We start from the raw sequence: 21,031 nt of genomic DNA, 5'->3' as shown, positions 1-21,031 counted from the left end.
TATCACAACTGGCCATGATTGGGAGTCCCATAGGGCGGAGAAGAATTGGCCCAGCGTCGTCCTTGTTTGGCCAGTGTAGGCCGTCATTGTAAATAAGAATTTGTTCTTAACTAACTTGCCTAGTTAAATATAGGTTAAATAAATAATAAAATACTAGTACCTTCAGCAAGAACATTGACAGTAGACCAGACCCCAGTAACTCATGATCAGGGCCTATATACACAAAGGTTGCTCACCGCCCCAATAGGTCCACAGACGACGCAATCATACTGCACACTGCCCTAACCCATCTGGACAAGATGAATACCTATGCAATGCTGTTCATCAACTACAGCTCAGCATTTAACACCATAGTACCCTCCGAACTCATCATTAAGATCGAAACCATGGGTCTCGACCCCGTCCCGTGCAACTGGGTCCTGGACTTCCTGACGGGCAAGAAGTGCTCTTCACTGACGAGTCGCGGTTTTGTCTCACCAGGGGTGATGGTCGGATTTACGTTTATCGTCGAAGGAATGAGCATTACACCGAGGCCTGTACTTTGGAGTGGGATCGATTTGGAGGTGGAGGGTCCGTCATGGTCTGGGGAGGTGTGTCACAGCATCATCGGACTGAGCTTGTTGTCATTGCAGGTAATCTCAACGCTGTGCATTACAGGGAAGACATCCTCTCTCATGTGGTACCCTTCCTGCAGGCTCATCCTGACATGACCCTCCAGCATGACAATGCCACCAGCCATACTGCTCATTCTGTGAGTGAATTCCTGCAAGACAGGAATGTCAGTGTTCTGCCATGGCCAGCGAAGAGCCAGATCTCAATCCCATTGAGTATGTCTGGGACCTGTTGGATAGGAGGGTGAGGGCTAGGGCCATTCCCCCAAGAAATGTCCGGGAACTTGCAGGTGCCTTGGTGGAAGAGTGGGTTAACATCTCACAGCAAGAACTGGCAAATCTGGTGCAGTCCATAAGGAGGAGATGCACTGTAGTACTTAATGCAGCTGGTTGCCACATCAGATACTGACTGTTACTTTTGATTTTGACCCACCCTTTGTTCAGGGACACTATTCAATTTCTGTTTGTCACATGTCTGTGGAACTTGTTCAGCTTGTCTCAGTTGTTGAATATTATGTTCATACAAATATTTACACACGTTAAGTTTCCTGAAAATAAACGCAGTTGACAGTGAGAGGACGTTTCTTCTTTTGCTGAGTTTATATAGAAATATAGGCCTAAGTAAGTCACTGTATGAAGACTTAACAGGAGGAGGCCTACAGCTCGAAGGGGTGGTTATACAAGGCTGCTATACAAAGCCTACTAATGATAACGACATTACTTATTAATAATCATAATGATCATAATAATAAGAAAGAGAACAAGAAAAAGGAGGGTATAGGAGCTAGAGCTGTGTACATGTGTGACAACCAGACTATTTCCCAGATACATGCAATTTAACCATTGAATAGGTGGAAAATGTTTTGACTTCCCTACCAAACAAAAAGGCAAATGGATCAGATGGTGTCACTTACGAGAGTTCAAAGGCCACAAGGCCCCAGTCCTCCCATGCCCTCATGTACATCTTCAATGCCTGTCTGAAGAATGGAAAGGTACCTGGTCTCATGGAAGGGTGGTCTTATCCAGAGAATACCCACAAAATATCATGTTCCAGATGATCCATCTTCATGGAGAGACATCTCCTTCTTGCCCTCTGTCTATAACATGTTCATGAAATGCTTGTTCGCCCGCATACTACCATGGCTTGTAGATACAGACATTCTCCCAAACAAAAGGCATATTTAGTCAGACAGGGCATGAATGAGCATGTTTTCTATCTAAAAACTGGAATTGATGTATTCAAGCATGAGTACACAACGTTTTACACTGTTTCTGGACATTAGAGATGTCTTTGGTACTTTATCACATGCCTTGAGGAAATACAACAGCTAAGCCTTATGTGGACATTATATCTAATGGCATAAAAACCGGCTGCCCATGGAGTGCTGTTATCTTCATCTGGCTGAAATGGCTATCTATGCCAGTGTGCCTCAGCCCATGTGCGGTCACTGAACCCAGTACAGGGGTGTGCTGATGATTTTCAGATCTCCAGAGAGCAGAATGTTATCAAAGACATGCTCTCTTGCACAGATTACTTTTTGTAAATGGTCTGGGCTGGAAGTGAAAGACACAAAATATGCAGTGTTCTATGAAGACATAAGCCCCCAACATTTACACTAACGAATAAGCCAATGTGTGTTCACTCTCATCACAAAACATATACATACAGTGGGGCAAACAGTATTTAGTCAGCCACCAATTGTGCAGGTTCTCCCACTTAAAAAGATGAGAGGCCTGTAATTTTCATCATAGGTACAAAAAAATCCAGAAAATCACATTGTAGGATTTTTTATGAATTTATTTGCAAATTATGGTGGAAAATAAGTATTTGGTCAATAACAAAAGTTGTCGTGTTTCTATAAAATTGTATGCTTTGGTGTTTGTTGTTGGTTAATGTGTAGGTTGTCTGGTCCAGTACTTGCCCCTGCTGTTGATTAAGGCTGTCTGGTCCACTACTTGCCTCTGCTGTTGTTTAAGGTTGTCTGGTCCAGTACTTGCCTCTGCTGTTGTTTAAGGCTGTCTGGTCCAGTACTTGCCTCTGCTGTTGTTTAAGGCTGTCTGGTCCAGTACTTGCCTCTGCTGTTGTTTACGGCTGTCTGGTCCAGTACTTGCCTCTGCTGTTGTTTACGGCTGTCTGGTCCAGTACTTGCCTCTGCTGTTGTTTAAGGCTGTCTGGTCCAGTACTTGCCTCTGCTGTTGTTTAAGGCTGTCTGGTCCAGTACTTGCCCCTGCTGTTGTTAAAGGCTGTCTGGTCCAGTACTTGCCTCTGCTGTTGTTAAAGGCTGTCTGGTCCAGTACTTGCCTCTGCTGTTATTTAAGGTTGTCTGGTCCAGTACTTGCCTCTGCTGTTGATTAAGGCTGTCTGGTCCAGTACTTGCCTCTGCTGTTGTTAAAGGCTGTCTGGTCCACTACTTGCCTCTGCTGTTGTTAAAGGCTGTCTGGTCCAGTACTTGCCTCTGCTGTTGATTAAGGCTGTCTGGTCCAGTACTTGCCTCTGCTGTTGTTAAAGGCTGTCTGGTCCACTACTTGCCTCTGCTGTTGTTAAAGGCTGTCTGGTCCAGTACTTGCCTCTGCTGTTGATTAAGGCTGTCTGGTCCAGTACTTGCCTCTGCTGTTGTTTAAGGCTGTCTGGTCCAGTACTTGCCTCTGCTGTTGTTTAAGGCTGTCTGGTCCAGTACTTGCCTCTGCTGTTGTTTAAGGCTGTCTGGTCCAGTACTTGCCTCTGCTGTTGTTTAAGGCTGTCTGGTCCAGTACTTGCCTCTGCTGTTGTTTAAGGCTGTCTGGTCCAGTACTTGCTGCTGTTGTTTAAGGCTGTCTGGTCCAGTACTTGCCTCTGCTGTTGTTTAAGGCTGTCTGGTCCAGTACTTGCCTTTGTTGTTGTTTAAGGCTGTCTGGTCCAGTACTTGCCTCTGCTGTTGTTTAAGGCTGTCTGGTCCAGTACTTGCCTCTGCTGTTGTTAAAGGCTGTCTGGTCCAGCACTTGCCTCTGCTGTTGTTAAAGGCTGTCTGGTCCAGTACTTGCCTCTGCTGTTGTTTAAGGCTGTCTGGTCCAGTACTTGCCTCTGCTGTTGTTTAAGGCTGTCTGGTCCAGTACTTGCCTCTGCTGTTGTTAAAGGCTGTCTGGTCCAGTACTTGCCTCTGCTGTTGTTAAAGGCTGTCTGGTCCAGTACTTGCCTGGTCCAGTACTTGCTCTGCTGTGTTTAAGGCTGTCTGGTCAGTACTTGCCTCTGCTGTTGTTAAAGGCTGTCTGGTCCAGTACTTGCCTCTGCTGTTGTTAAAGGCTGTCTGGTCCACTACTTGCCCCTGCTGTTGTTTAAGGCTGTCTGGTCCAGTACTTGCCTCTGCTGTTGTTTAAGGCTGTCTGGTCCAGTGCCTCTGCTGTTGTTTAAGGCTGTCTGGTCCAGTACTTGCCTCTGCTGTTGTTTAAGGCTGTCTGGTCCAGTACTTGCCTCTGCTGTTGTTTAAGGCTGTCTGGTCCAGTACTTGCCTCTGCTGTTGTTTAAGGCTGTCTGGTCCAGTACTTGCCTCTGCTGTTGTTTAAGGCTGTCTGGTCCAGTACTTGCCTCTGCTGTTGTTAAAGGCTGTCTGGTCCAGTACTTGCCTCTGCTGTTGTTAAAGGCTGTCTGGTCCAGTACTTGCCTCTGCTGTTGTTTAAGGCTGTCTGGTCTGGCCTCTGCTGTTGTTTAGGCTGTCTGGTCCAGTACTTGCCTCTGCTGTTGTTTAAGGCTGTCTGGTCCAGTACTTGCCTCTGCTGTTGTTAAAGGCTGTCTGGTCCAGTACTTGCCTCTGCTGTTGTTAAAGGCTGTCTGGTCCAGTACTTGCCTCTGCTGTTGTTAAAGGCTGTCTGGTCCAGTGGCCTCTGCTGTTGTTAAAGGCTGTCTGGTCCAGTACTTGCCTCTGCTGTTGTTTAAGGCTGTCTGGTCCAGTACTTGCCTCTGCTGTTGTTTAAGGCTGTCTGGTCCAGTACTTGCCTCTGCTGTTGTTAAAGGCTGTCTGGTCCAGGCTGTCTGGTCCACTACTTGCCCCTGCTGTTGTTTAAGGCTGTCTGGTCCAGTACTTGCCTCTGCTGTTGTTTAAGGCTGTCTGGTCCAGTACTTGCCTCTGCTGTTGTTTAAGGCTGTCTGGTCCAGTACTTGCCTCTGCTGTTGTTTAAGGCTGTCTGGTCCAGTACTTGCCTCTGCTGTTGTTTAAGGCTGTCTGGTCCAGTACTTGCCTTTGTTGTTGTTTAAGTTCTGGTCCAGTACTTGCCTCTGCTGTTGTTTAAGGCTGTCTTGTCCAGTACTTGCCTCTGCTGTTGTTAAAGGCTGTCTGGTCCAGTACTTGCCTCTGCTGTTGTTAAAGGCTGTCTGGTCCAGTACTTGCCTCTGCTGTTGTTTAAGGCTGTCTGGTCCAGTACTTGCCTCTGCTGTTGTTTAAGGCTGTCTGGTCCAGTAAGGCTGTCTGGTCCAGTACTTGCCTCTGCTGTTGTTAAAGGCTGTCTGGTCCAGTACTTGCCTCTGCTGTTGTTAAAGGCTGTCTGGTCCAGTACTTGCCTCTGCTGTTGTTAAAGGCTGTCTGGTCCAGTACTTGCCTCTGCTGTTGTTAAGGCTGTCTGGTCCAGTACTTGCCTCTGCTGTTGTTTAAGGCTGTCTGGTGCAGTACTTGCTGTCTGGTCCAGTACTTGCCTCTGCTGTTGTTAAAGGCTGTCTGGTCCAGTACTTGCCTCTGCTGTTGTTTAAGGCTGTCTGGTCCAGTACTTGCCTCTGCTGTTGTTTAAGGTTGTCTGGTCCAGTACTTGCCTCTGCTGTTGTTTAAGGCTGTCTGGTCCAGTACTTGCCTCTGCTGTTGTTTAAGGCTGTCTGGTCCAGTACTTGCCTCTGCTGTTGTTTAAGGTTGTCTGGTCCAGTGTCTGCTGTTGTTTAAGGCTGTCTGGTCCAGTACTTGCTGTTGTTTAAGGCTCTGGTCCAGTACTTGCCTCTGCTGTTGTTTAAGGTTGTCTGGTCCAGTACTTGCCTCTGCTGTTGTTTAAGGTTGTCTGGTCCAGTACTTGCCTCTGCTGTTGTTTAAGGCTGTCTGGTCCAGTACTTGCCTCTGCTGTTGTTTAAGGCTGTCTGGTCCAGTACTTGCCTCTGCTGTTGTTTAAGGCTGTCTGGTCCAGTACTTGCCTCTGCTGTTGTTTAATTATCTTCCTCACTCTTGTGGTAAAGAATTGTCATGCACATGTGCCCAAAACTTTTAATTCATAACAGTGAGGATGGAAGCTGCTGGTGGCAAGGAAATATGTTATGGATTCAAAACACATCATGTTTTCTGTGGATGGCACCTTTCTGAGCAACAGCATGTGCATTTGTAGCTAAGAACAGCTGACACAAACTTAGTCAAGTTTCATTTTTACTGTCAAGGTATCATTTCTTTTTTTTTTTAGGGGGAGTGATCAACGTTAATATTGCAGATTGTGTGTTATATCAATGTTATTGTTTACATCATTTCCAATCCCCCATATAATTATTTAAAAATATATATTTTCCTTCTTTATTATTTTGCCCAAACCCTACCACCCCTCCCTAATTGGAGTAAACTAACAAACAACAATACTTAAGCTTCTACTTACACTTTCTACATACTGTATTCATTTTACAGACACAGTATATTTTACATTAGTTCTCTTTTTCAAAACAAATTTAATCCCACCCTTCAGTTACACTCAACCCCACCCATCTAATGCTTATCGTAAAAACCATTCCACTACCACTGCATTGGTTGACATGACTGACCAGTGGCTCAATGCTATGGATAATGGCACGTTTGTGGGTGTACTATTTTTAGATTTCAGTGCAGCATTTGATTTAGTGGATCATTAAATCATTTTGATCAAATTAATGCATTATGGTTTTAAGGAGGGAGCATTGAATTGGGTACAGTCATATCTAACTGACAGGAAACAGTCCACCTATATCAATGGTTCATTTTCTTCCCCTCGTGTTAAACTGTGGAATACCGCAGGGCAGCTGCATTGGGCCACTTCTTTATTTAATATATACCAATGATCTTCCCTATACCTTAGCTGAAACTCAAACTACTATATTTGTAGATTATACTACAATTTATGCAGCAAGACATTCGGTTAAACAGGTACAGCAGGCTTTACAAGGAGATTTGGAGAATATCAGGGAGTGGGTTTGCAAAAACAAACTTGTTTTAAACATCAAGAAAACCAAAGTTATGTTGGTCTGTTCAACTAGGAAAAGGCCAAAACAGCATGGGATACAATTAAGTATGGGAGGAGTACAAATTGAAGAAGTGGCAGAAACCAAACTATTGGGAGTGCAGCTAGACAACTGCTTATCATGGTCGTCTCAAATAACTAAACTACGTGAAAAATAACACAGCATGCATAATCAGACGGATAGCTAAATATTTACCAGGAACAATTATTCAGCAAATAACACAAGCATTAATTGAGAGTCAGGTGAACTTGTTGTGTAAATCAAATGATACAAATCCCCCCCCCAGGGGGGTTCCAGGTTGTAAGGCAACAAAATAGGAAAAATGCCAAGGGGGTGAATACTTTTGCAAGCCACTGTATCTATATTCCCAGTCATGTGAAATCCATAGATTAGGGCCTAATTCATTTATTTCAATTGACTGATTTCCTGTAATGTACTGTAACTCAGGAAAATCTTTGAAATTGTTGCATGTTGCATTTATACTTTTGTTCAGTGCAGCTAGATGTCTTTGACAGTTTTGCAGAATTTTTTTTTGCACTATTTTGATTCTAGTAAGAACTCACAGCTATGGAACTATTTAGTTGTCAATTAGAATTTCCCTTGTGACTCGATGCAGCCAAATCATTGTTTTGATTTTAAACGACAACTATGAAGACGACTAGTCATACATATCCATGTTATGTATTAGTGTAGCCTGTTAACTGTGACAGGAATCTTGCTAATTGTGATGATACTCCAAGCAATGTGATTTTAATCAATAATTTTTTATTTTCTGATGTTGCACACAGACCACTTTTTATTAATATTCTAATCAATATTGTCTCCAGAGCACTTTGTAACCACGCTCTTCCCATAGAAACAAACAAATATCACCCACTGATGAAAGGATGACCAGAACTACAGTTGCGGCCAAGTATGTTGGCACCCTTGCATGTTTCTTAAATTATTCTATATTTCTTTGGTCATCAACATTGCAGAACCAATTTTATTAATCTGAGACTAAATAAACACAGGGAAGCATTATGAGAATCTTATTTCTCATGATCTAAGAGTCCTTTAGGTGCTCTTTGGCAAACTCCAAGCTGGCTGTCATGCGCCTTTTACTGAGAAGTGGCTTCAGTATGCTGGTCGCACGTGACAAACACTTGCACAATCGAGAGAAATAGTAATGTTGTCTTTTTGTTGGCACTAACTCCGCCATGGTTCGTTGGACAAAGCCTATGGGGGAAATAAATGGCATTTTTGGATAAACACCGAAAATAAGGTCTGTGGTAAACACAGGCTTCGGAGATCTTATATGTTTTGTTATATGAGATGATCTTCATCAGCTAACGTCACTTATTCTGAATTTTGAAGTATTTATGTAAAGGTCATATTAACGGACTGATATTATCTCATAGAACAAAATGTATAAGCTCTCCTAAGCCTACTGTCAAAAGGACCAACAGCATGGACAAGCGTAAAAGTGTAAATCTCTAATTGTACTCAATGTTCTGGTTTGTACGGACTATTTCTTTCAGACTAAAAAGCCATGGGGTAACCATGGTAACAGTCTGTTCAGGCAAACTTCAGCAGCAAGCTGCTCTAATTCTTCAATATTTGACGGGTGCCCTACACCAACTGCTGTTTTCAGATGCCTTTTATACCATGGCTATAATTTAACACATTTACCGCTATCAATGTGTTCAACATCCACTGAAGTAGCTAGCAAGTATACTAGATAGCAACATTAATTGCCTTGGTAACCAGACAAACAGAAATGCTAGTTTATCTAGCCAAACCAGCAGGCCATAGCATACTATTATGAAAATCTAATTCAATGCCAATAATGTTTTAAATTTGACTTTTGCTTTCAAAAGCAGCTCAAACATAGAACATGTAAGAATTAATTATATTCATTGAATTCTACCGTGCAAATATACAGTGCATTATAGGGAAATAATGCACACTCTAGAATGCCCTTCAAGCCAATCAGAAACGAGTAATTAACAAAGTCATGGTATAAATATGGTAAATGCCATTCGATTTGCTTCGTTCCGGCCATTATTATAAGCCGTCCCCCCCTCAGCAGCCTCCTGCGCTTTGGGGTTGTCTTCCTGCTGGAAGACCCACAACCTTCAATGGAGACCCAGGTTTTGGACACTGGGTTGACCATTGGACTACAAAACACCTGCTAATCTTCTGATTTTATTATGCCTTGCGCACGTTTAAGGCCCGCAGCTTCAAAGGCAGCCAAGCAACCTCACAGAATTATCAAACCTTCCCCATCTTTGATTGTAGTGAGGGTGTTCTACTTGAATGCTTCATTTGGTCCTCTGTAAACCCAGCGCTGATCTGTATCTGTATCTTGGTCCACAGAACATTTTCCCCAGGATTAAGGCTTGTTAAGGTGGGTTTCTGAGAAGTTCAATCAGGCTTTCTAGTCTCCTTCAGCAGTGGGTTCTTCCTATGTTTACCAATGACTAAAGGAAGTGTTCATAGAAAACACCACCCCGTCTACAATCAATTATGGGTGTAGTTCGATAATACTGTGAGGTTGCTTTTCTGCCTCTACTACTGTGCGCCTTGAATGTGTGTAAAACGTCATAAAATCAGCAGATTATCAAGGTGTTTTGGAGTGCAACGTTCAACTCTGTGTCCAAAAACTGTGTATCGTTTGAAAGTTGTGGGTCTTCCAGTAGGCCAACAATCCTAAACACACATAAAAAGCACCCTGGAATGGTACAGAAATAATCTCTGGACTGTTCTGGAGTGGCCAGTGAAGAGTCCAGATCTGAATCGCATCCATAACATATGGCGAGAGCTGAAAACAGCAGTTGGTGGAGGGCACCCCTCAAACATTGAAGAGTTGCCAGTAGAAAGGTGCAATGTGCTCATTGGTGGCTACAAGAAGCATTTGTCGGCAGTTATGTTGGCCAAAGGCTGTGCAACCATGTACCAAATCCGGGGTGCCAATCATTTAGTCCATGCCATTTGTCTATTTTCTAAATTGAAATTGTTAACTTAAATTTACGAAAATAAATTGGTTCTACAATTTTGAAAATTCAGTAAGGTGTGGAGACCAAATGTTGTTTTCAATTTCAACTTATTTCAGAAGAAATAGGGAATTATTTAAGAAAAGTGCAATGGTGCCAATATATGTATGGAAAAACTATACCTAACATAAGGAATGGGACCAGCACACAGAAATGGTTGTGGCATTTTGCTTAACATTTCAAGGGGGGTTGAGAAATGACCATAGTCTGGCCGATGTCTTATCATATGGACTGGCTCAAAGACCAGTCTCCCAGTTGTGACATTTCACTGTGAAATACAAAGAAACAGATTAATAGACAGGTCTGTGAAAAGCTGTAGTACTCTGTGCTATTCCCAATCTTATAGAGTATGCATGACACTATCTTGATATCAAAATAAAAACATTTAATAAAATAAAAACAGTTCTGAAATTACTCATTTGTTACAAGCACATTTCCTCTGATCTTTGTTTCCATGTTTCCTCTCCTTAACTCCTCTTATCACTTCCCTCTGACTTTGGGTAGGAAATGAGTGAAGGCTAGGAAAAGAGGACACAAGGAGTCGAGGAAAGGCTATTGAGATTCAGCCCTGGTTAGTTTGAAACGTGTTGCACTATGCTGCTGTATGAATTGCCAAAAGGGCTGATCTTTCATTACTTTGTATCGAGTGAGTTTAGAAAACATTTTTGCATCTAAAACCAAAGGCTACTCTGTTAGGTATACACATAACGTAGGCTACATGCATTCTCCCTTTTGGCATTTTGGATTGTAGTTTCTTCATGCCTCTAGATGGCAGTCTGTCACAGTAATTTCCTTACTGAACCGACCTACACACTAAGCTCTGTCTCTCTGTTCTTGTAGCTTTAGGGCCTTTTGCCTACAAACCAAATCCCGGATTGCCCCTTTACTCTATCTTGTATTTAACTGTATTTTAATATTTCATCATTAGGCCTACTTGATGTGAAAAAACAATTCGTTTCGCTTGTTTTGGGTTTTAACCAAGTCTTCTGGGAAGCATACATTATAAAGTGGATAATAAAATGACACTTTTCACAAAACAGTCAGCTATTTCAATAAAGTTTGAGAAAGAATTTAATGTCACACAGTTACAGACAGAGAGCTGTATAGCCTATTTCATCAGGGAGTAGGCTAAATCAAAAAAGTTTATTTTGTTGCGTACACGGTTTAGAAGCTGTTATAGCGGGTGCAGCGAAATACTTGTTAATAGAACCGAACAGTGCAGTAAAATGTCAAACAAGTACAAGTACACAAATAATCGGAAACAAGAACTCAACAATGGAAGAACGAATCCAGGTAACAACCCAAATACTTCTGAGTATCATTGTTAGTTCTTCTGAGTATCATTGTTAGTTCTTCGGAGTATCATTGTTAGTTCTTCGGAGTACCAGTGTTAGTTCTTCTGAGTATCATTGTTAGTTCTTCTGAGTATCATTGTTAGTTCTTCTGAGCATCATTGTTAGTTCTTCTGAGCATCATTGTTAGTTCTTCTGAGCATCATTGTTAGTTCTTCTGAGCATCATTGTTAGTTCTTCTGAGCATGATTGTTAGTTCTGCTGAGTATCATTGTTAGTTCTTCTGAGTATCATTGTTAGTTCTGCTGAGTATCATTGTTAGTTCTTCTGAGTATCATTGTTAGTTCTTCTGAGCATCATTGTTAGTTCTTCTGAGCATCATTGTTAGTTCTTCTGAGCATCATTGTTAGTTCTTCTGAGCATCATTGTTAGTTCTGCTGAGTATCATTGTTAGTTCTTCTGATCATCATTGTTAGTTCTTCTGATCATCATTGTTAGTTCTTCTGAGCATCATTGTTAGTTCTTCTGAGCATCATTGTTAGTTCTTCTGAGCATCATTGTTAGTTCTGCTGAGTATCATTGTTAGTTCTGCTGAGTATCATTGTTAGTTCTTCTGAGCATCATTGATAGTTCTTCTGAGCATCATTGTTAGAGCTGCTGAGTATCATTGTTAGTTCTTCTGAGTATCATTGTTAGTTCTTCTGAGCATCATTGTTAGTTCTTCTGAGTATCATTGGACACAGCTTAGATCTTCTGACTCCGTCTCCCTTTGAAATGTAGAAGACAGGCATCTTTAGAACTGTGAGGTGGGAGTTGTGACAGTAGGATAGAATCGTTTCCCCTCTCAGAGTTGCAGAGAGAAGCAGCTGCTTTTGTTGTCAGGATGACTGCCTGCATGGGGACCAGGTGTGCTGCTCTGTGCTCTGCTTTGTGAGGCTGTGCCTGCCTGCGTCATTGGGACAGACATGCCAGAGATTTTACTGACTGTGATCTGTTATGAAACGAGTGAGAGAGAGGGGGATCAGGCTGAAGGACAGATATGATGAAGGGAACGAGGGAGATGTGAGAAAGGATGGAGAGAGGGAGGGAGGGAGGGGGTGTAAGCACCGTGGATGGAGAGAGGGGGGTGTAAGCACCGTGGATGGAGAGAGGGAGGGAGGGAGGGGGTGTAAGCACCGTGGATGGAGAGAGGGAGGGGGGGGGGGTGTAAGCACCGTGGTTCAAATCCTCCAGATGGAAATGTGGAAAAATCTGCAGTGGCAGAAAAAGTACCCAATTGTCATACTTGAGTAAAAGTAAAGATACCTTAATAGAAAATGACTCAAGTAAAAGGGAAAGTCATCCAGTAAAATACTACTTGAGTTAAAGTGTAAAAGTATTTGGTTTTAAATATACTTGAGTATCAAAAGTAAATGTAATTGCTAAAATATATGTAAGTATCAAAGTATAAATTATTTCCCTTTCCTTATATTAAGTAAACCAGACAGCACCAGTTTCTTGTTTTCTTTAAAATGTACGGATAGCCAGGGGCACACATCAAATCTCAGACAAACAAAGCATTTATGTTTACTAATTCCACCAGATCAGAGGTAGTAGGGATGAGCAGGGATGTTCTGTTCATAAATATGTGAATTTGACAATTTTCCTGCCTGCTAAGCATTCAAAATATAACAAGTACTTTTGAGTGCCAAAGAAAATAAATGGAGTAAAAATTACATTATTTTCTTTAGCAATGTAGTGAAGTAAAAGTTGTCATTGAGCATGGTAGTTAACCCCCAACAACAACTGCTCCCCGATTCCCGATGGCGTGGACATCGATCTAGGCAGGCCCCCGCACCTATCAGCTTCAGAGGGGCTGGGTTAAATGCGGAAGACACATTTGGGTTGTATGCATTCAGTTGTGTAGCTGACTAGGTATCCCCTTCCCTCTTTGTCTTCTTGTGTAATGTCTACCTTCTACTGATGAACCGTTTCCATATTCCTCCCTTAATTAAAAATGTGATGTGAAGGAGAGGTGCTCCCATTATCATAGCTGCTCCTCCGCAGGCTTCAGTAGACCAGTATCCTGACTGGTGTATCCTGACTGGTAGCCTGGGTTAGGGCCTGTAAAACCACTGAGCTGGCAATCTCTATACTTGGAGACACCTGGCCAGGTATGGATATGGAGAGCCACCAGTCAAGCCCCCCCCCCCCCCCATAGGCAAACAAAGACAACACCTTGAAGAGTTCCTCAAGTTAAGATTGATCTCCAAATGAATACATGATTGAGATTAGAATGCAGGCTAGAGACATTTTTAGGAAAACAATGTTTGGCTCGCTCTGAAAAGTTTTGGGTAAAGTTATGCAGACAATTATTTGTAAAGTCATTTCTTCTGTGGGCCCAACATGCTTCTCTTATGCTTTTGGATCATCTCAATTTATGCAAATCTGTGGCGATGTGATATCATATGCAGCTGGTTTCTCAAATGTCAGAGAAGGCTGCATATCCATAACAACAGGACCAGACGCAGCAGTGAGGATCTGCTGATGTGGTTTCCATCAAAATATCTGCAGGCAGTTTTAAAGAGGGAGGGAGAGACAGAGAGGGAGGGAGGTTGGTTGAGAGGGAGTGGGTGGGGGGAAAGGGGAATGGAGAAAGGGAGATAGAGAGTGAGGTAGAGGTCTTCTCATTTTGAAATGGACATGGGGCTTTGTCCAGGACCTTACCCAAATGCAGCTGCCCCCACGGGTCAGAGGAAAACCAGACCCAGTCAGGTCCAGACCCGGTCCGATCCGAGTGAGGGAAGCAGCAGAAACTCTATGTCATTAACTGAGCTGTTAATGTTCGAGCCAAGGGAGAGCAGAACGGAGGAGCTCTAGCAGCAGCAGGTGGGTTTGTGGTGCTTGTGCATTTACAGTCGCTCACTCTTACAAGATGCAGGGAGGGAGAAAAGGCAACAATCGCACTAATTACTAACTTCCAGCTGCCAAAACTAGGTTATTTGTCTCCCAATCTGATTACACACTACCTGTTTTGCCTGCATCAAACCAAGTCCAGAAGCTAGCTAGCCTGGTAGGCTAATTGAGGCTATATAGGCTGCGCTTTCCCCCTCCTACACAATTAGCAGCCTACCTGTTGACTCTTGGTGATTGTAGCCCATCCTTTTCATTTCAGATATACTATCCTCACTGATGCTCAGCTGGAAACTACTAGACTGTAATTATCATGTTATCACATTGGATTAGACCCTGTCATAAATGACAGACCATTAGATGACACACAATGCCCCAGTCTAGCCCTGCTTGCTGTGTCACTGTCGGAGCCATCGAGTGTGTGTGCGTGTGTGTGTAATACTCCACGGGGCTGTAAAGGGATCTAATCTGTCCCATCTGTCCTCATTCAGTAAGTGTACTGTAGATAGTCTTTATTGAGCTCTATCCATCAGCTATCCAACATTTTGTTACTGTAGATCAGTGGTCACCAACTGGTTGATCTAGATCGACTTGTCGATCTCCAAGGCATTTCTAGTCGATCGCCAAACATTTCTGTAAAAAAACACAACGATAAAGCCTTGTGTTCCTATTTTTTTGTATTTGTCTCAGGCTGTTGGTGGTAGGTGCAGCCAATTCAGCTGCCCTGCGCGCCAGGTAGGCAAACTGTTGCCATTTCATGTGTACAAACTCTGCTTCCCGGTGGGCCTGTAGAGGAAATCAAGTGTACTACAGGCCTACCCCTGGCCAATCAGATTGCTCGGATGACAGAGTCTGCAGTAATTTAGCAGGCCTAAAAGAAAGCTATGGCAAAATTGATACTGTGAGATTTCAAAACGTTTAAAACCACAACTAGAGAGAGACTGTCAACGAATACTGGAAAGAGCTGATGTTTTTATTAGTGAGTTTATGTTTAAATTCTTACTCAGCACTGTCAACTTTGTATTCAACACTTTTATAAACCATTAAATGCGCGTTCTTCCTACTTCCACTCAGCGCTACAATAAGCAGTGCAGCAGCAATGAATGTGGAACGTGTATCTATAGGCTGGCATTGTTGTTATTATTATTAGCAGCTTGGGTCCTTTTTAATATCAAGGAATATTTCACTTTATCTGTTCATAAGAGTAACAACATGAATTTGTGCATGAGACAGAAATAATGCGGTGCGACTCGAGTTTCGCCATCAACTGGAAGATGGTGTCCCTTTTTGGTCAGTGTCAGTGGAGGAAAGGGAGAGCGGAGGGATGTTGAGAGACGGACCCTCAGTCTGCTGCTCTCTCTCTCCGCTGAGACTGACCATCAGATGCAGGCACCATCAGCCCAGTAAAATAAAAAGCTAATTATTTAAATGTGACTCACAAGTAATACCACAATGGATCTATTACCAGGGTTATCATATAGCCTACCTCAAATTTTGAAATATAATTTTAAAAATATCCCGAACAACAATGCATTTGCAGGTAAATTCAAGCAAAACCAGTATGCATTGACAATGTATTGGGCCTATAGTTTACTACACAAACCTCATTGCTACAGAACTGTTTTTAATTGGTACATAGGCTTACATTTAAGTCATTTTAATACAAAATCAGAGCGGTAGATCTCTGCATTTTGACTCAGAAAGTGATCTTGACTCAGAAAAGATTGGTGACCACTGCTGTAGATAGTCTTTGTTGATCTCTATCCATCAGCTATCCAACACCTTGTTACTGTAGGTGGTTGTTAGGACTCCAGCCAACCCACTGAGGCTGAGAGATGCACTGCCAGACTTAGCTTATTTGACCCATACAAGCACACAATTTGAGTCTGCTCCAAGCCTGGAACTCCAGTCACCTACCTGAGTCTCTGCTGTATTGAGACTTCAGGACTGAGTTGAGAACTGATAACTTTGTTGAATTCTGCCCACCTTCTCACCCATGTGGTTCAAACATCTCAAAGCAGCTTCACCCATCATTCCTCCTGCTGAGAGGACTGCGTGTGTGTAGGTGTGTGTGTGGGTTGTTGATCTGTGTACAGTGGAGCTTGGCAGCACTGCTGTGATTATCTCGGTCTGGCGAAATGCCAACTCCAGACTACCAGCTCCCAGCATGCCCCTCTCATGCACCCCCACCTCGGCCCTGCTGGCAGGTGCTATTACATGTTTATCAATGAGCACAATGTTGTGTCTCTCTCCTCTCTATCTTTGTCTCCTTTTTTCTCTCTCGCTCTCTCCCTCTGTTGTAATCTGTTATAATCCTTCTAGGACAGCTAGAGTGAGACAGCTAGCCAGTGTGCCATCATCCTGGGAGTGGCTTTATTAATGTACACTGCATAGTAAGGATGGGAATTGCCAGGGACTGATACCATATTATGACCATACTGAAGGACCTCACCATACCATATTACCATACTGAGGGACCTCACCATACCAAATTATCACCATACTGAATGACCTCACCATACCATATTATTACCATACTGAAGGACCTCACCATACCATATTATTACCATACTGAGGGACCTCACCATACCAAATTATCACCATACTGAAGGACCTCACCATACCATATTATCACCATACTGAGGGACCTCACCATACCATATTATCACCATACTGAAGGACCTCACCATACCATATTATCACCATACTGAAGGACCTCACCATACGATATTATGACCATACTGAAGGACCTCACCATACCATATTATCACCATACTGCGGGACCTCACCATACCATATTATCACCATACTGATGGGCCTTACCATACCTTACCATTACCATACTGAGGGACCTCACCGTACCATATTATCACCATACTGATGGGCCTTACCATACCTTACCATTACCATACTGAGGGACCTCACCATACCATATTATCACCATACTGATGGGCCTTACCATACCTTACCATTACCATACTGAGGGACCTCACCGTACCATATTATCACCATACTGATGGGCCTTACCATACCTTACCATTACCATACTGAAGGACCTCACCGTACCATATTATCACCCTACTGAGGGTATGGTGAGATAACATTTGACAAAAATTGAAAGTAATTTCGTGAGCCAATTCTAAATCGTGTTATTGCAATGACTGGAATTCTACCGCTACAGTTGGCATGCTTCGACCTTCAACTTCCCTCAACCTGCGATGCAGAGATATAATAATGATATCGGTCATCTGACACTGGGTAAGTAGAGAAAGGGCTTAATGGCCAAAATAACGCAATATCCCTTTTACACAACCTTCCCTCTGACGCAATCAGTTCTGCCTCAGCAATCTCCAGACATTATTTTCTTTTTTAGCTGTTAACCTTGTGCTCTTTTTCCAAAGTTTCCAAACTCTTCTGTAGGTGCGGGTAGTTCATGCTTATTTGTCAAGCAGAGCCTTTAACAGCTGTGCTTGCTGTGGAATGTGTAATGAACTCCAGGCCAATGCTTTGTGCATATTGCACCCAGTTCCCACAGAAGTTGTCCGATTTACCTGGGAAACTAGCTGGGAGCCTATTGCACATTGTTCTATAAGGGGTTAGGATCTTGGCTACTGTCCCTCTTTCCCCTCCCTCTACCCTTCATTAATTCCCTGTTTCTCCTTCCTCTGCCCTGCATTTATTCCCTGTTCTCTACCCTTCATTAATTCCCTGTTTCTCCTTCCTCTACCCTGCATTAATTCCCTGTTCTCCTTCCTCTACCCTTCATTAATTCCCTGTTTCTCCTTCCTCTACCCTTCATTAATTCCCTGTTTCTCCTTCCTCTGCCCTTCATTAATTCCCTGTTTCTCCTTCCTCTGCCCTGCATTAATTCCCTGTTTCTCCTTCCTCTACCCTTCATTAATTCCCTGTTTCTCCTTCCTCTACCATTCATTAATTCCCTGTTTCTCCTTCCTCTGCCCTGCATTAATTCCCTGTTCTCCTTCCTCTGCCCTGCATTAATTCCCTGTTTCTCCTTCCTCTACCCTTCATTAATTCCCTGTTTCTCCTTCCTCTACCCTTCATTAATTCCCTGTTTCTCCTTCCTCTGCCCTGCATTAATTCCCTGTTTCTCCTTCCTCTACCTTTCATTAATTCCCTGTTTCTCCTTCCTCTGCCCTTCATTAATTCCCTGTTTCTCCTTCCTCTACCCTTCATTAATTCCCTGTTTCTCCTTCCTCTGCCCTGCATTAATTCCCTGTTTCTCCTTCCTCTACCCTTCATTAATTCCCTGTTTCTCCTTCCTCTACCCTTCATTAATTCCCTGTTTCTCCTTCCTCTGCCCTGCATTAATTCCCTGTTTCTCCTTCCTCTGCCCTGCATTAATTCCCTGTTTCTCCTTCCTCTGCCCTGCATTAATTCCCTGTTTCTCCTTCCTCTACCCTTCATTAATTCCCTGTTTCTCCTTCCTCTACCCTTCATTAATTCCCTGTTTCTCCTTCCTCTGCCCTGCATTAATTCCCTGTTTCTCCTTCCTCTACCCTTCATTAATTCCCTGTTTCTCCTTCCTCTACCCTTCATTAATTCCCTGTTTCTCCTTCCTCTGCCCTGCATTAATTCCCTGTTTCTCCTTCCTCTACCCTTCATTAATTCCCTGTTTCTCCTTCCTCTGCCCTGCATTAATTCCCTGTTCTCCTTCCTCTGCCCTGCATTAATTCCCTGTTTCTCCTTCCTCTGCCCTGCATTAATTCCCTGTTCTCCTTCCTCTGCCCTGCATTAATTCCCTGTTTCTCCTTCCTCTGCCCTGCATTAATTCCCCGTTTCTCCTTCCTCTGCCCTGCATTAATTCCCCGTTTCTCCTTCCTCTACCCTACATTAATTCCCTGTTCTCCTTCCTCTACCCTTCATTAATTCCCTGTTCTCCTTCCTCTACCCTTCATTAATTCCCTGTTCTCCTTCCTCTACCCTTCATTAATTCCCTGTTTCTCCTTCCTCTACCCTTCATTAATTCCCTGTTCTCCTTCCTCTACCCTTCATTAATTCCCTGTTCTCCTTCCTCTACCCTTCATTAATTCCCTGTTTCTCCTTCCTCTGCCCTGCATTAATTCCCTGTTTCTCCTTCCTCTACCCTTCATTAATTCCCTGTTTCTCCTTCCTCTGCCCTGCATTAATTCCCTGTTCTCCTTCCTCTGCCCTGCATTAATTCCCTGTTTCTCCTTCCTCTGCCCTGCATTAATTCCCCGTTTCTCCTTCCTCTGCCCTACATTAATTCCCTGTTCTCCTTCCTCTACCCTTCATTAATTCCCTGTTCTCCTTCCTCTACCCTTCATTAATTCCCTGTTCTCCTTCCTCTACCCTTCATCAATTCCCTGTTTCTCCTTCCTCTACCCTTCATTAATTCCCTGTTCTCCTTCTTCTACCCTTCATTAATTCCCTGTTCTCCTTCCTCTACCCTTCATTAATTCCGTTTCTCCTTCCTCTACCCTTCATTAATTCCCTGTTTCTCCTTCCTCTACCCTGCTTCTCCTTCCTCTACCCTTCATTAATTCCCTGTTCTCCTTCCTCTACCCTTCATTAATTCCCTGTTCTCTGCCCTTCATTAATTCCCTGTTTCTCCTTCCTCTACCCTTCATTAATTCCCTGTTTCTCCTTCCTCTACCCTGCATTAATTCCCTGTTTCTCCTTCCTCTACCCTTCATTAATTCCCTGTTCTCTACCCTTCATTAATTCCCTGTTTCTCCTTCCTCTGCCCTTCATTAATTCCCTGTTCTCCTTCCTCTACCCTTCATTAATTCCCTGTTTCTCCTTCCTCTGCCCTTCATTAATTCCCTGTTTCTCCTTCCTCTACCCTGCATTAATTCCCTGTTTCTCCTTCCTCTAACCTTCATTAATTCCCTGTTCTCCTTCCTCTACCCTTCATTAATTCCCTGTTTCTCCTTCCTCTACCCTCAGTTAATTCCCTGTTCTCCTTCATTAATTTCCTGTTCTCCTTCATTAATTCCCTGTTCTCCTTCCTCTACTCTTCATTAATTCCCCGTTCTCCTTCCTCTACCCTGCATTAATTCCCTGTTTCTCCTCCCTCTTCTTAACTTTCTCCGTCTCTCCATAGTTCGCTCTCTGTCCTGTTCTTTGCTCTCTCTGTCCTGTCTTCTGTCTCTAGTGTTGAAGGGGACAGGGTATTCTCTCTCTCTCAAGTGTAAACAGTAGGTGTATACACGGACAGAGCTGTAACTGTCTGCCATGTTCAGATCAGCCCTCTACATTAAAGCATGCACAGTGGCTCTATCACTGACTTTTTGGGGAAATTGGTTGATAATGTCTTTCCTCTCAAATGGAAGAGTGGAAATGTAATAATAATAATAAACACCTCACTCCACAAGCAGATGGTGATATTTGACAGTGTGTCTCCACACTCTCTTCCTTCTAGCATATTCTGGCCTCAGAGAATTACATCAAAGTGGGGAGAGTTTTTGTTAACACAAATTGAGATATTTTGAGGACTACTTGCTGTGCAACAGTCATCTGATTCAAAATGAATCTTGAGTATTGATGTTACGAATCCCTTTTGGCCCGACAGTCTAGGGGGGATGGTAATGAGACCCGTAACATAACTCATGCAATTTATAATAGTGACAAAGTAAAAGTGTGAACGAAATAACCACGACTACTGAAATCTACCGTCAAACTCAGGGTTTATTAATAAACACACGGTAATGGGGGGGAGCAGGAAAAGGGGCTGAGCTGGACCCAAGGAAAGAAACAATAAGTATTCAAAAACACCCCTAAGCTAGACTAGCTTACTAACTAACCAAAAATACAGTGGGTGGTCCGCCCAGTTCTAACTAGTGTATTTAACAAAGTCTACCTACGGGTAGTGTATGCCCATGGGCGACTTGTCTTGGTTTCCCCTTTTCCCACCAGCAAACAAACAAACACCATAACCAAAACAATACTCACAGGTGAGGACAAAGTGCTATGGAGGTGCTCAAACAAACGAGAGGTTAATACACAAAGAAAGAG

Source organism: Oncorhynchus nerka, linkage group LG13 (genome assembly GCF_034236695.1).
Source record: "Oncorhynchus nerka isolate Pitt River linkage group LG13, Oner_Uvic_2.0, whole genome shotgun sequence".
NCBI lineage: Eukaryota > Metazoa > Chordata > Actinopteri > Salmoniformes > Salmonidae > Oncorhynchus > Oncorhynchus nerka.
Note: the sequence above shows the minus strand (reverse complement) of the source record.